The sequence below is a fragment of the Pinus tabuliformis genome, chromosome X, assembly GCF_031772625.1.
Source record: "Pinus tabuliformis cultivar Carrire ecotype Pingquan chromosome X, CPIR1, whole genome shotgun sequence".
NCBI classification, from domain to species: Eukaryota; Viridiplantae; Streptophyta; class Pinopsida; order Pinales; family Pinaceae; genus Pinus; species Pinus tabuliformis.
Window position 1 is genome coordinate 1,052,763,260 of NC_142308.1, and position 15,577 is coordinate 1,052,778,836.

General features: G+C 35.0%; 1 long non-coding RNA gene across 1 annotated transcript; it reads left to right on the top strand.

Moving 5' to 3' along the window:
* The first annotated feature begins 534 nt into the window (after positions 1 to 534).
* Positions 535 to 10,701, top strand: LOC149143429 (uncharacterized). The gene is made up of 2 exons (XR_016264848.1): positions 535 to 808; positions 10,168 to 10,701. It is a non-coding gene; the product is annotated as an uncharacterized LOC149143429 (long non-coding RNA).
* Positions 10,702 to 15,577: the final 4,876 nt, after the last annotated feature.

Sequence of the window (15,577 nt, forward strand, 5' to 3'; positions counted from 1 at the left end):
TAAGCAAATTGTCTCATTTCCACTTTAAATTTATGAGATTTTATTGCTTGAAACTATCACAAAAATTCCTAAACAAATCAATTAAATCTAAAATTTCAGAAAAACAAATTAAGTCAATTCAATCAAATTGTCTCATCTCTATTTTAATATTAAGTCAATTCAATCAAATTGTCTTGTCTCTATTTTAATTTTATAATTTTTATAGATATTGCGTGTTCCTCAACTTGTGTGAGTCTACTACCTAGTTTTCCACACAAGGCAATGAAATTACCACTTACAAAAATGAAATCATCATCCATCGACGAAATAAAACAAAAACCCTTTTCTTCACAAGTAATTACGTCGTAAGGCGTTCCCTCTGGAAACTACTCTCCTCCCACCACACGTGTACAGATTTCTGCCCTTGATTTTCATGTTAGACGATCAAAATAACATTGACCATCCGATTAAAGAGTGGTAATCTACGGCGTAATAACAAGGGGACGACTATAAAAATAAAAAATATTTTGCGCCACCGCCATCGCCACCGCGACAATCCGCCCACAATCCCAGCTGGACCCGGTTCACCTGCCGGCTGCAACTGCCCTAGACACACGGCTCTTCAAATCCTCTTGATGGTACACCGTCTGTGTTCACCGGTCCTACACAATACCTATATCGTTCACTTTTCCCTTGCCCCGCACCACCAGTAACACAGCCCAGCGGTGTCCAAAAATCCCACCAGGAAGGCCAAATCCCCGGAAAGAGCTCGAAGTTCCAGGCCTTGGCACACGCGAGAGCTTCTTTGCAATCAACATGAAGGCTAAATGTAAGTTTGCCTACTCTTCCGTGATGTCCCGTGTTCATTCCAGTTAAACATAATTTGTAATAAGATGAATTTAGCTTTCATGGATCGTCCTTGGTTTCATTATATTTTCCCTTCTTTATCTTAATAATCCCCTGCAAGTTTCTTCAAGACTCGATTGTTCTTTTAAATCTATGCATAACTCTTGTTTTTTATTTGGATTTGTTTTTGTTTTATATGTTACATCAAAATTTTGCAAAAATTGAAAGATCAGACTTTGAACATCTGCCTGAATTCAAGAAAGCAAGGCTAAAGAAGCTGCCTTGCTATGGAATCTAGTTCTATAACCATGCCAAAAAACACCTAAAACTTTACAGGCTTTAGTAAATATCTTATGATTTACTGAGCTTTCAGAGGAAGGGGAGCCAGACTGCCTCTGATTCCGGGTAGATTGGAGGATATCTAAATCTCTAGCTTCCATCCGAGTTAATGATGCCATGGCCAGCAGCAGCCGTCATTCGTACCATATCCCCACCCTCGTCCCTTATTTTCTACATTTCAACCTGGTTACTCGTCAGATTGGCAAGGCGTTGTTTAACTATTAGATGTTTTTGGAGTAATTAGAGGTTTTGGAGTCTTTAGCTGGAAGGCTGTGAAATTTTCTTTATCAAATCATGATTTTTGTTATTTACATTGGCTTTGGGTTTTTTTTACTGTATATGGATTCAGTACTTTGAAAACCTTTGGGACACTAGAATTGCAAAGAATTCACCATTTAAATTTGTGATTCCTTACGAAATTCTGAACAAATTAAACTGGTAAATAAATAAAACGACACAACCTCCAAAATGTCTAACAGATAGTCTACGGCGATTGGGAACCATTCGAACCCTGCATTAGCGCACTCGGAGCTCAGTACACTCTGCAACTCATAACGAACTGCACGGCTCATCCTGGTGTGTTCGTGCCCATCTCCATCGCACGCAGTGCACTGATAAAAGGTCAGGACCTACGACATCAGACTTAGCCAGTACCTATTTCGTAGCCTCATCATCTCAGAGGAAATACTACGCCATTCCGACCCGAGGGAGATAAAATTCATACTTACATGCCATTTTACTTCTAACTTTGCCACTCGGTGCTGACCTAAATGATTTAATATTTTATTCATATTCGTTGTGGAATAAGGAAATAAACTGTTTGCCCATTGAATCTGCTCCCTTATTTGCTATTTTGTCAGCTTGGTTCTCCTGAAGAAGAACATGGCACACGATTGAGGAGTGAAGTTTATGTAAGAGAATTTTGATTCTCCTAATGATGCCCTGCTATATGATATTCCTATTGAACAGATGAAAAGAGAAACAGAGAATAGCAAGACAGATGAAAAGAGAAACAGAGAATAGCAAGAAATCGAATGCTCAACTGAAATTGGATCAGACTGTTTTTATTTAACAATGAGTTTTACACTACATGGCATTCAATATATTCATGAATAGCTACCGTTACATACATAACTAAACTACCCGTTACATAAACCGTTTAACTACATTTACCAAAACAACCGTTGTCAAACTAACAAACTCCACCTTGACAACAATTTTCCCATTCATCATCTCTCCTGCAAGCCAAGAGAAGCTAAACACCACCGCAACTTCTCTACTGTAACTGGCTTTGTGAATATGTCTGCACAATTTTCTCGTGTATGGACCTTTCTAAGAGCTACTTTGCCACCATCGATCACATGTCTCAGAAAATGATATCTCACATCAATGTGCTTGGTTCTGCTGTGATAGGCAGGGTTTGTGGCCAAGTGAATAGCACTTTGACTATCACAAAGTACACTCACTTTCTCCTGCGTTCTTCCAATTTCATCGAGCAAACCCTTTAACCAGATTGCTTCTTTACTGGCATCTGAAGCAGCTATATATTCAGCTTCGGTAGTGGACAATGCAACCGTGTCTTGAAGCTTTTACATCCAACTAATTGCTCCACCTGCAAGAGTAAAGACGTAACCTGTAGTAGATCTTATTTTGTCCAAATCACATGCATAGTCAGCATCTACATATCCGCAGACTGATCCTTCACTACCATTAAAGACGATGCAATGATCTCTTGTGCCTCTTAGATATCGAAGCACCCATTTCACTGCTAGCCAATGTTCTTTACCTGGATTTGCCATGAACCTGCTGACAACTCCAACTGCATGTGAAATGTCAGGTCTTGTAGATACCATCGCATACATTAAGTTGCCTACCGCATTTGCATATGGTACATGAGACATATACTGCTTTTCTTCATCAGCTCTAGGACTCAAAACCGAAGAAAGCTTAAAATGGGAAGCTAGAGGAACATTAACAGGTTTCACATTATTCATAGAGAACTTTTCAAGTACCTTCTCCACATACTTCTGCTGTGATAACCAAAGCTTACCATTTTTCCTGTCTCTGTGTATCTCCATGCCCAAGATATGTTTTGCTGCTCCAAGATCCTTCATATCAAACGCCCTAGAGAGTTGAGCCTTTAACCTGTTGACCTCTTCCATGCTTTTGCTTGCAATAAGCATATCGTCAACATACAAAGCTAAGATAATGAATATTACATTGAAACTTTTGAAGTACACACAATGATCATACTCACTTCTTATAAAGTTCTAGCTCACCATGAAGGAATCAAACTTCTTGTACCATTGTCTGGGAGACTGCCTCAGACCATACAATGATTTCCTGAGCTTGCAAACTAATCTTCCACTGCGACCTCGTACAAAACCTTCTGGTTGTTCCATATATATCTCTTCGTTCAAATCACCATGTAGAAAATCTGTTTTAACATCTAACTGTTCTAACTCAAGATTAAGCAACGCAGTTAGTGCCAACACAGTACGTATAGAAACAAGTTTTACAACTGGAGAAAAAATCTCATGAAAGTCTATACCTTCAACCTGAGAATACCCTTTTGCTACCAGTCTCGCCTTATATCTTTCGATACTACCATCAACTTTCCGTTTCAGCTTGAAGAACCATTTACATCCAACAACACTTCTCCCTTCAGGAAGCTCTACAAGATCCCAGGTATTGTTCTTGGCTAAGGAGTCCATTTCTTCTTCCATAGCCTTTTTCCATTTCTCGCTATCTGTATCATCTATCGCTTCCTGATAACAAGACGGTTCCCCATCTTCAGTAACCAAAGCAAAAGATGAAGCAGAATCTTCATACCTTTTGGGAGTTTTCCTTTCCCTTGTTGACCTTCTCAGAGTGACTGGTTGCTGAACTAGTTCAGAAACTTGCACTGGTTCAGAAGCTTCAACGACTTCCTTTGTGTCTTCAACACCTTTGTCTCCAGAAGTCTCTCCTTCCTTTCGACTGTCACCGAAAGATCTAGCCTCCAACTGAACTTGTTGACTCGGCGATACCTGTTCCTATTCAATTCTTTCAACATTTGATTTTAACAAAGAGGATTCATCAAATGTTACATCTCTACTAATGACTATCTTCCGCAATGTAGGATCCCACAACCTATATCCTTTCACTACATAGTCATACCCAACAAAGACATAACATTTTGACTTTGGATCTAATTTTGAACGTTGATTTATCGGAATAAGAGAATAAGCATCACAGCCAAATATCCTCAAATGAGAATAGTCACAAGACTAACCTGTCCAAACTTCTTCAGGAATTTTACAATCAATCGCTACTGAAGGTGATCTGTTAACTAAATAACAAGCAGTAGATACTGCTTCTGCCCACAACTCCTTTTGCAAGTTAGCATTGCTGATCATGCTTCTGGCTCTTTCCATAAGAGTCCGATTCATACGCTCAACAACACCATTTTGCTGAGGAGTATAAACAACAGTTTTGTGTCTAACAATGCCCTCATCCTTACAGTATTGTTCAAACTCAACAGAAGTGAACTCACCACCATTGTCAGTTCTTAGACATTTAATAGATTTTCCTGTTCTTTTCTCTACCATTACTTTAAATTGTTTAAAGACATTGAATACATCAGCTTTCCTTTTTAGCATATAGACCCAAACTTTACGAGAGTAATCATCAATGAACGTTAAAAAATACAATGCACCTCCATATGACATAACAGGGGAAGGCCCCCACAGATCAGAATGAATGTAGTCTAAAACATCTTTACTATTATGATTGCCAACTTTAAATCTCTGTTTACACTGTTTCCCATACACACAATGTTTACAGAAATCTAAATTCAAGGATTTCAGATCGGGAAGAGATTTACATTTCATCAGTATGTGAAGACCTTTCTCGCTCATATGACCCAAATGCTGATGCCACAGACGAGTACCTGCTTCTTCATTTTCTGACGCAACCGTTGCTTCACCGACCTGAGTACTTCCTTTTAACCTGTAAAGATTCCTGACCTTCTCTGCCTTCATAACCACAAGGGCACCTTTGAAGACTTTCAAGACGCCATCCTGACCTGTAAACTTATAACCATCTGAATCCAACACTCCCAAAGAGATTAAATTTTTCTTCAAATCAGGTACATGTCTAACACTAGTTAATGTTCTAACTGTGTTACCATACATCTTAATCCTGATATCTCCCATCCCAACAGTCTGACATGACATATTGTTACCCATAAACACAGAACTACCGTTTACATTTTCATACGAAGTAAACCAATTTCTATGTGGGCACATATGATGCGAAGCACCAGAGTCTAACAGCCAACTATCAAAACTCTGAGAGACATTACATTCAGGTGAAGTTTCATCTATCATACACAATTCTTCAGTAGATAAAACTTCGTCTACAATACCTGAATCAGCCTGATTCGCTTCGTTCTTCAGGTTTTCGGATTCCTTCCGTTTCCAATAGTCCTTCTTCAAGTGTCCAACTTTACCGCAGTTCCACCATTTTTCCTTACACTTTTTTCCCTTCGATTTCGACCTGGAAGACCCCCTTGGTTTGTCTCCTCTTTCCTTTGAGCGTCCTCTAGCAACCATGGCTTCTGATGCAGTTGTATCAGTGCTGGATTTCCTTCGTACTTCTTCAGACAGAAGAGCTCCCACGACTGATTCAAACTTCAAAGAATCAGTAGAGTTGAAGCTGATTGAGGTTACGAAGTGATCCCATGATTCAGGCAGAGAACACAGCAAGGTTATGGCTTTATCTTCTTCCTGTATTTTGACTTCCATATCTGTTAATTGACAAATTAGTGTATTAAAAACATTCAAATGTTCTGCAACGCTTTAACCTTCTTTCATTCGAAGACTGTATAACTGTCGTTTCAGATAAAATCTGTTGGTTAATGATTTTGTCATATAAAGGTTTTCAAGTTTTTCCCACAAACCTGACACCGTAGTCTCTTCAACGATGTTGACGAGAACTTCATCCGCTAGACATAACCGGATGGTACTGAGAGCTCGGGCATCCAAGTCCTCCCAGTCTGAAGTAGTCATGGTTGTAGGTTTCTTAGTAACCCCATCCAATGCCTTGTGCAACCCTTGTTGCACAAGCAGATCCTTAACCTTCAGTTTCCAAAGAGCAAAATTGCTCTTTCCGGTGAATTTCTCCACCTCGAATCTTGCATTCGACATCTTGGCCATTTTTCCTCCTTCCTAGGATTTCAGGCGTTCTAAAAAAAAAAAATAACTTCCCCAATTCAAACAGAAAGACAAGTTTCAAATCCTTTGTTTCTTGCAAACCCTTTTGTTTTTCTAGTTTCACAACATTCGTGCAAATCCCTTGCAAACTTGTTCTTCTACAACATTTGTAAAAACAACACTCTTTTCAATCTCTGCTGTCTTAAAAAAAAAAATTCTGAACAACCTTTTCAATCTGCTGTTCTACAATACTGCTATCTAAAAAAAAATTTCAACCTTTTCAATCTGCTGTTCTACAATACTGCTGTCTTAAAAATTTCAACCTTTTCAGTCTGCTGCTATCTTTTAAAAAAATTCTGCAAACCCTTCTTTTTTTTTCAATATTTTTATAAAACCACAACTTTGACTTGATTTCAAAAAAAAAAATTCTGCTGGAAAAAAAAAACAAGTCTGGAAAACCCGATCAATACCCGGATTTCACGCTCTGTCACAAATCCTCTGCTCTTCTGGCTCTTCACGCAGGGACATCACGTCTACAGGGGTTTAAAAAAAAAATGCCTGCAATTTCCCTCACGCACAGCAGCAATCCGCACAACAGCAATCCAAGATCAGTAGGGTTTTGGTCACTGGACAGCCTCACGCAATGGTCACTGGACAGCTTCACGCAATGGTCACTGGACAGCTCTCCTTCACGCAGGGTTTTGGATACACGCAGCACACTCACGCTGATACAGCCACACGTTTTGGATACGCGCAGCACACTCACGCTGATACAGCCATTTCCCAAGCCTCACGTCTCCTTCACTGGACAGTTCCCACGCACAGCACAGCCTCACGCCCAGGTTTTGGACTCACGGCTCTGATACCACTTATTGAACAGATGAAAAGAGAAACAGAGAACAGCAAGACAGATGAAAAGAGAAACAAAGAATAGCAAGAAATCGAATGCTCAACTGAAATTGGATCGAACTGTTTTTATTTAACAATGAGTTTTACACTACATGGCATTCAATATATTCATGAATAGCTACCGTTACATACATAACTAAACTACCCGTTACATAAACCGTTTAACTACATTTACCAAAAAAACCGTTGTCAAACTAACAATTCCCTGAGCTAGTGAGTGCCAAACTGCAAGGTGACAAATTAAATTTTCAGAACCCCCAATAATAATTAAATTAGTAAACCTGATTTAATCCTTGAAATAAAGCTTATACTTCTACCTGGTTGTTTGTGCCATTTCCAAGGTCCCGGGCATATGATATTTAAACTTTTCCATTGGAGCAAAGAATAACCCACTCCCTGTTCCTGCACCCCTATCCTCTTATATGTTCCTATCAACCACTTCAGTCCGCAGTTGGGCAGTTAGGCTTCTCCAAGTTCACTAGCCTCGGTGATTTCATTCCATGGAAGATAGATTCCTTTCAGGGCATCTGAATGAAAGGGATATTGAAGGGCTTCCTTGAGTTTTACTGTCGATCAAAAAGAAACTAGTGGTCATGATTTTACAGCATTGAATAGAATTGTATGCCTCCCAAGGAACAAAGAGATGCTTCTTTGTCAAAATAACCTAAAGATAGATTTTAAAATACTCTCTGAGAGGCAGGAGGAGCACGCATAGGCATTGTTGAGTTGGATGTTGAAATACAAATATGGAAACAAAGAACTAAGTCCGTCAATCTGTTCACTTGTAAACTTTATTCTCTTTTATGTTCTTACCAACTATTTCAGTCCACAGTTGGGCAGTTGGGCTACTCTCAGTTCACTAGCCTCGGTGATTTCATTCCATCGAAAATAGACTCCTTTCAGGGCGTCTAAATGAAGGGGGGATTGAAGGGATTTCTTGAGTTTTACTGTCGATCAAAAAGAAACAAGTGGCCATGATTTTTCAGCATTGAAAACAATTGTATGCTCTCAAAGGAACAAAGAGATGCCAACGAGTGGGGTCATGTTTTGGGTGTGTGCAAATATTAATGTGAACTTGTACCCTCAATTACTAGTTACTCATTTACTTTGCAAGCAGCAACATCCATTATTCTATATAAGACAAAACATTAAACATTACAATTTAGTACTGGTAGAGCATATTCCAAATTCGAAGGAAGTCTACCATGAAAAAAGTCAGGATTTTTTCCACTGAGGAGGATATTTCTGTTTAAATTTGATGGGTAGAGCAGACATTTTTGTGCAGGGTCGCTGCTAATGAAATCTGTAATAATCTATGGGTTATGTTTACGCCGTAAGGCGTTTCCCTATGAAAAACACTTTCCTCTAGTCCACCTGTCATCTTTGTGCATCATTGGATTAAATGTTAGACGATTAGAAGAAGGTTAGCCGTTCGATCATAAAACAGTTGGAAAGAACAGTTATTTAATCTAACCTATTTAATCTAACCCATTATATTAAGGTTCACATGCAGGCAATACAGATAATGAGGAACCACCCACTTCCCTCGGCCGCGATGTTGTCTCAATTGCAACCTGTTCTGTTCGGTGCGAAATCTACTATCGGTGTTGCAAACCCTAATTGAATTCAATGTCTGCTTGGCTCACAAACCCAGTGAGGTCAGCTCTTGAGATGTGCCTGCTTCACTCACAAACCCAATGAATTAAGCTCTTGACCTGTGCCTCTCGTTGCTTCACTCATACTCAGTAGTACCACAACTTTAAAATTTAATTATGTTTATGCACGTTTGTTTATAACTCATAAAATTGAGGTTAACCTCCTTTTCTTTAAGTAACCATGTTCTGGGTAAATATCCATTCAGCCACGCCTAGTGACTAATGTCGATAATATTTCCAGGAAATTTTAAGATAATCTTCTGTAATCTTATTTATTTGTTTGCGAGGAAATATATTGGATTAATATTTACTAGGCTTATTTCAAGGTGGTTAAGGATTAATTACCCTTCTCTCCACCTCGCTTTCGGTTCTTTAGTCTAAAACTGTAAGATTTTGGTGATACTGGGTTTGATCTTTACCGTTGTGCATACTTTCAGCAAACTCTTCATTAAAATTTTTACCTTGCAATTTGTGTATAAACTTACTTTTTTATTATAACATTGGATCGAAAGTTGCACGTCCTGAAGTTATACCTTGGAATTTGTGTATTTAACCACCTTAATACTGAGAAACTTAAATTTTTATTAGAGCAATGGATTGAAAGTTGCATGTGATGAAGTTATTCTGGATTTCTAGCTAATACTTCGGCTTTTAACTGTACAATTTTGAAGAAAAGAGTATGTGCTACAATAAACACTGTGATTGGCAATTTGTTGTTTGAGAACAATGTGAGCCTTGTTTTATGTAAGGAGTTGATTATAGAAAATGTAAAGTCATACATTAAATAACAATATTCATAATCTTTCTTCTACAATGGTCTGTGCAACAGGAAAATTTCTTTGCCTCACCTGTATCAAAGAAAAACAAAAAATCCAATGAGAATGGGATAAAAATAAAAAACAAAAAAATCCTTGCTCAATAATTGTATGAGTGTGAATCCAAATTACATTCATATTTATTTGTATCTATAACTAGGTGCTATTCAATTTGCTTTTTTTTGGTTACATTACTGCAAACCTTATCATACACACCGATAACCATATATCTCTATGTTCCATTACGGACTATTCTTTAACTATTTTCAATTGAATGCATTTTTCATTGTAGTTGTACTTGCTAAATTATGCAGGATTTCAAGTCTATAGATAATTGTTGTCCATTAATCAAGCCTTCTATTCATAGGAATAACCGCATTTTCTTGCTTTCATTTCGTTAAACTTAACATACGAATATTGTATATGCAGAATGGGGGGTGATGTTCTGAACGCGGAAGTATGCCACAACTGATTACTACGAGTAAACTTCGTGCTATATTGATCAGTGTACATGATTTAGAGAGATATCATTGTGTATTGTATGATGGGGTGATTTTCTGAATGCGGAAGTATGCAACAACTAATGACTATGAGTAAAATTTGAGCTACCTTGATCAATGTAGCCAATTCATGGAGATTTCATTATGTATTTTATGATAATGTGCTTCTTTAATAGGAGTTTAAAAACCATGTTTTATTAAATAGGCTTTAATGATCAATTTGATGATTCATCCACATCCATACCTTGAAAAACCATATGGGAAAAATAAGTAAATGTGGTTCAATATATATAATATGGTTGGCCATATAGAAGGGTTTTAATTTCTCACCAGTCACTACAAATATGTTGTTTTTTCGTTTAATGAATAACGATATTGCTAATTGCAAAATACATGGTACATAAGGAAACGATGGTTAGTTTATATTATTTTATAATATAATAATTTACTTTTAATCTTAGGATAGGAACGTCCAACAATGATATACATGACAACGAGGAACGTCCAACAATGATATACATCACAACGATATACATGTCAATTATATATTAATAATAATATAACATCAAAGCTTCTTTGTGGGAGGGAAAGAAAGGAATTATCATATATAATAATATAACATCAAAGCTTCTTTGTGGGAGGGAAAGAAAGGAATTATAATTTTATGAAAAAAGGGATGAGGTTTAGGGAATCAAATGCCTAATTAAATAATAATATTTTATTATCTAATATAAAAATTTTATTATATTTTATATATTATATTATATTTTATTATTTGGAAATTTTATTTTATTTTATTTTATTTAAATTTTACATATTATATTTTATTATATATATATATATATATATATATAATTTTTCATAGATAATCTAATAACAAGTTCTAAATATGTAAATATTTTTATTATCATTTTGTTAAAAATATGTAAATATTTTTGTTATCATTTTGTTTAAAATTTTTGGTGCAATAAAAAAAGACATGTAATCTAATTTATTCCCTTTACTTTTATTTTTTAATTTACTCAATGATATTATCTTATTCTATTTCCCTATCCACATGTTACAAAAATAGGTGGCACGAATTTTGCCTTATCCACATAAGTTTTATTATGTGATTCACAGAAAATGAGACTAAGTTTTTTCCAATTTTTCTTATCTTTTCTCGTAAGTGTGATTCACAAAAAATGAAACTAAGTTTTTCCAATTTCTCCTTTTATCTTTTCTCATAAGTTTTATTATGTGATTCACAGAAAATGAGACTAAGTTTTTCCAATTTCTCCTTTTACCTTTTCCCTTGACATGCTTCTAAGAGAATTATATATGCATGAAGACTATCTGCCAATACTTTATCTCATAAATTCTCCATTTATCTTTTCTCGTAAGTTTTATTATGTCACTCACAGAAAATGAAACTATGTTTTTCCAATTTCTCCTTTTACCTTTCCTCTTGACATGCTTCTAAGAGAATTGTATCTGCGTGAAGACTATCCGCCAATACTTTATCTCATAAATTCTTTGTTTATCATTTTTAGTAACTATCCGCTTATACTTTTATCTCATAAATTCTCTGTTTATCGTTTCTGGTAAGTTTTATTATGTCATTCATAGTAAATGAGACTAAGTTTTTCCAATTTCTCCTTTTACCTTTTCTCTTGACATGCTTCTAAGAGAATTATATCTACCTGGAGACTATCTGCCAATATCATGATGAAGTCATATATGCATTTTAAGTGTTTGAAATCCAATACCATCATTGATGAAGTCATATATGCATTTTAAGTGTTTGAAATCTTGAATTTGTCGACACTCACTTCCATCTTTTTCTTCTGTATTACACTTCTTCTAATTTTAGAATCTTGTTTTCGGTTTGTCTTCAACATATTCCATTATGTATTTGAATTCCTTTCAACATCATTTCAAATGGTGATGTGCCTTCAATTAATTTAACCTTTAAATTTCTTTTCCCTTCTTCTAATTTGTGAATATGAAGGGATGAAGAAACAACCACATTGCAGGTCACAAACTTAAGGAAGCATGGAAGATTTTGGAAGAAGCGTTTGGCACAAAAGAGACGAACATACAACACATGTGGATTATGACAACAATGTGACATGTGAATGGGTGAATCTAGCCACAACTAATCAATTTAGTGAAATTGAATTTGTTGATGAGAACATGCATGCTAAGATAACCCACCATAGGGTAAATGAAAAATTTCTTTGTCTTCCCTCTATCAAAGAAAAATAGAAAATGCAATGAGAATAAAATAAAAAATAAAAAATATCCTTGCTCAATAGTTGTATTAATGTGAATCCAAATTACATTCCTATTTATGCTCAAATGGATACTCCAGAACTAGCTGCTATTCAATTTGAGTTTTTATTGGTTACATTACTGCGAAATTTATCGTACACACCAATAACCATATATCTCCCTGTATTCTATTACGAAATATTCTTTAACTATTTTCAATTGAATGTGTTTTTCATTATAGTTGTACTTCCTAAATTATGCAGGATTTCAAGCTTGAAGATAATTGTTGTCGATTAATCAAACCTTCTATTCATGTGAATAACTGCATTTTCTAGCTTTCCATTTCTTTCATTTCGTTAAACATAACATAGGAATATTGTATATACATGATGGGGTGATGTTCTGAACGCAGAAGTATGCCACAACTGATTACTACAAGTAAACTTCTTGCTATCTTGATCAATATACCTTATTTAGAGAGATATCATTATGTGTTGTATGATGGGGTGATTTTCTCAGTGCGGAAGTATGCAACAACTAATTACTATGAGTAAAATTTGAGCTACCTTGATCAACGTAGCTGATTCACGAAGATTTCATTATGTATTTTATGATAATGTGCTTCTTTAATAGGCGTTTAAAAACCATGTTTTATTAAATACGCTTCAATGATCAATTTGATGATTAACCACATCCATATACTATTTTCTTGCATTCTAAATGAAGAACCATATGGGAAAAATAAGTAAATGTGGTTCAAGATATATAATATGGTTTGGCCATATAAAGGGATTTTAATTTCTCACCAGCCACTACAAATATGTTGTTTTTCCTTTTACGATATTGCTAATTGCAAAATACATAGTATGTAAGGAGACGATGGTTGGTTTATATTATTTTATAATATAATAATTTACTTTTGATCCTAGGATAGGAACGTCCAACAATGATATGCATGACAACGATATACATGTCAATTATATATTAATAATAATATAACATCAAAGCTTTTTTGTGGGAGGGAAAGAAAGGAATTATCATTTTATGAAAAAAATGACGAGGTTTAGGGAATCAAATGCTGAATTAAATAATAATATTTTATTATCTAATATGAGTTTTTTTATTATATTTTATATATTACATTACATTATATTTTATTATTTGGAAATTTTATTCCATTTTATTTAATTTTAAGCTTTATATATTATATTTTATTATTTTGCAAAGGAAATGCCGTAAGGCAATGACATAATATATATTGTCTAATTCATCACCTTTTAATGATTGATCTTTTGATTTAATGTAAAAGTGGTTTCCACCTCTTGAGACATTTTGTCCCTTTTTACACTCAATAAAGACACCAAAAGAGCGATTGCTACTTCCACGACCCTCTGTTGTAAAATGCTCTCCTCACTACAATAATGACATCATGACTATGATTATCCATAGAAAATTTCAGGATCTTCACAGGAATTGACTTGTTAATAACGCTGTAGGGAAGTCCAAGGAAGTACAAGCAAGATAAAAATTGGACACTCCTCATATTCCCATGAACCATATTATGTAAACTCAAATGATTGATTGGTCGTTCACAAAAATATCCACAACCTTGGCACCTAACCTTGCAATAATGCACATCATATGGATTTATTGTGTGAACATGGGCACCATCATGGTAATTTTTAAAAGGTGGAATGGCAATGCAACAATCCTTTTGCAGACCATTTTGTTCAGAGACATGTTCATAAGCCTCTTCTACACTGAAATGAATGTGTTTATCTCACTACTTTAGTGTAGATTTCACAAATTCCATCTACTTCACATTTCTTATGACAAGCATGTTCATTACCATAGAGATATTCAGCAGAGTCACCAAGTTAAAATCCCCTGTCTAATCAAAAGCTAATCAAAAGAAGAAGACACTTCTCTTTTAAAGTCCACTCTTGGCTTCTTGGTCTATTTCCTTCTGAATTTTAGCTAGACAATGTACTATATAAGGATAAGCCCTCTACCAATGCAAGTTGATCAAATTCCTTCCTTCACTCATTACATTTTTCTCCATCGGGGCCTACTACGATGAGCAATGGAATGAGCCTAATGTCAGAATAGCATGACAAGTCTTTAATGTTTTCATCCCCAAAAGGCAGAGCAACCATGGCATGCACTCATAGTATGAAAAAAAAGTTTCTTCATCTCTATCACTGGAAATGAATATAATCTCAAAACCCTCATGAGCTTTCAGAGATTCTTTCAAATTTTTATATACATATATCAATCTTGGAGTGGATTTATGATAGGGAAGACACCACTCAGCTGTGATACTTCAATGATTTCTGACAGGGAAGACACCATTCAGTTGTGAAATTGGAGTGAGATACTTCAATGAGCTGTTGGTTTTGCTACTCTTAAGTAGTGGTGTTTACTTAGAAGTTTCCATGAAAAAAATGGACGAGGTTTAGGGAATCAAATGCTGAATTAAATAGTAGTATTTTATTATCTAATATGAGTTTTTTTATTATATTTTATATATTACATTACATTATATTTTATTATTTGGAAATTTTATTCCATTTTATTTAATTTTAAGCTTTATATATTATATTTTATTATTTTAAAATGTATGGTCATATATCTATATTATTTTTAGATAGTCCAATAACAAGTTATAAACATGTGAATATTTTTATTATCATTTTGTTAAAAATATGTAAATATTTTTGTTATGATTTTGTTTAAAATTTTATGTACAATAAAAAAAGACATGTAATCTAATTTATTCCCTTCACTTTTATTTTTTAATTTACTCAATAAAATTATCTATTCTATTTCCCTATCCACATGTGACAAAAATAGGTGGCACAAATTTACCTTATCCACATAAGTTTTATTATGTGATTCACAAAAAATGAGACTAAGTTTTTTCCAATTTCTCCTTTTATATTTTCTCTTGACATGCTTCCAAGAGAAGTATATCTATGCGAAGACTATTTGACAGTATTTTATCTCATAAATTCTTTCTTTTCTTCATCATTGATGAAGTCACATAGACATTTTTTAAGTGTTTGAAATCTTGAGTTTGTGGACAC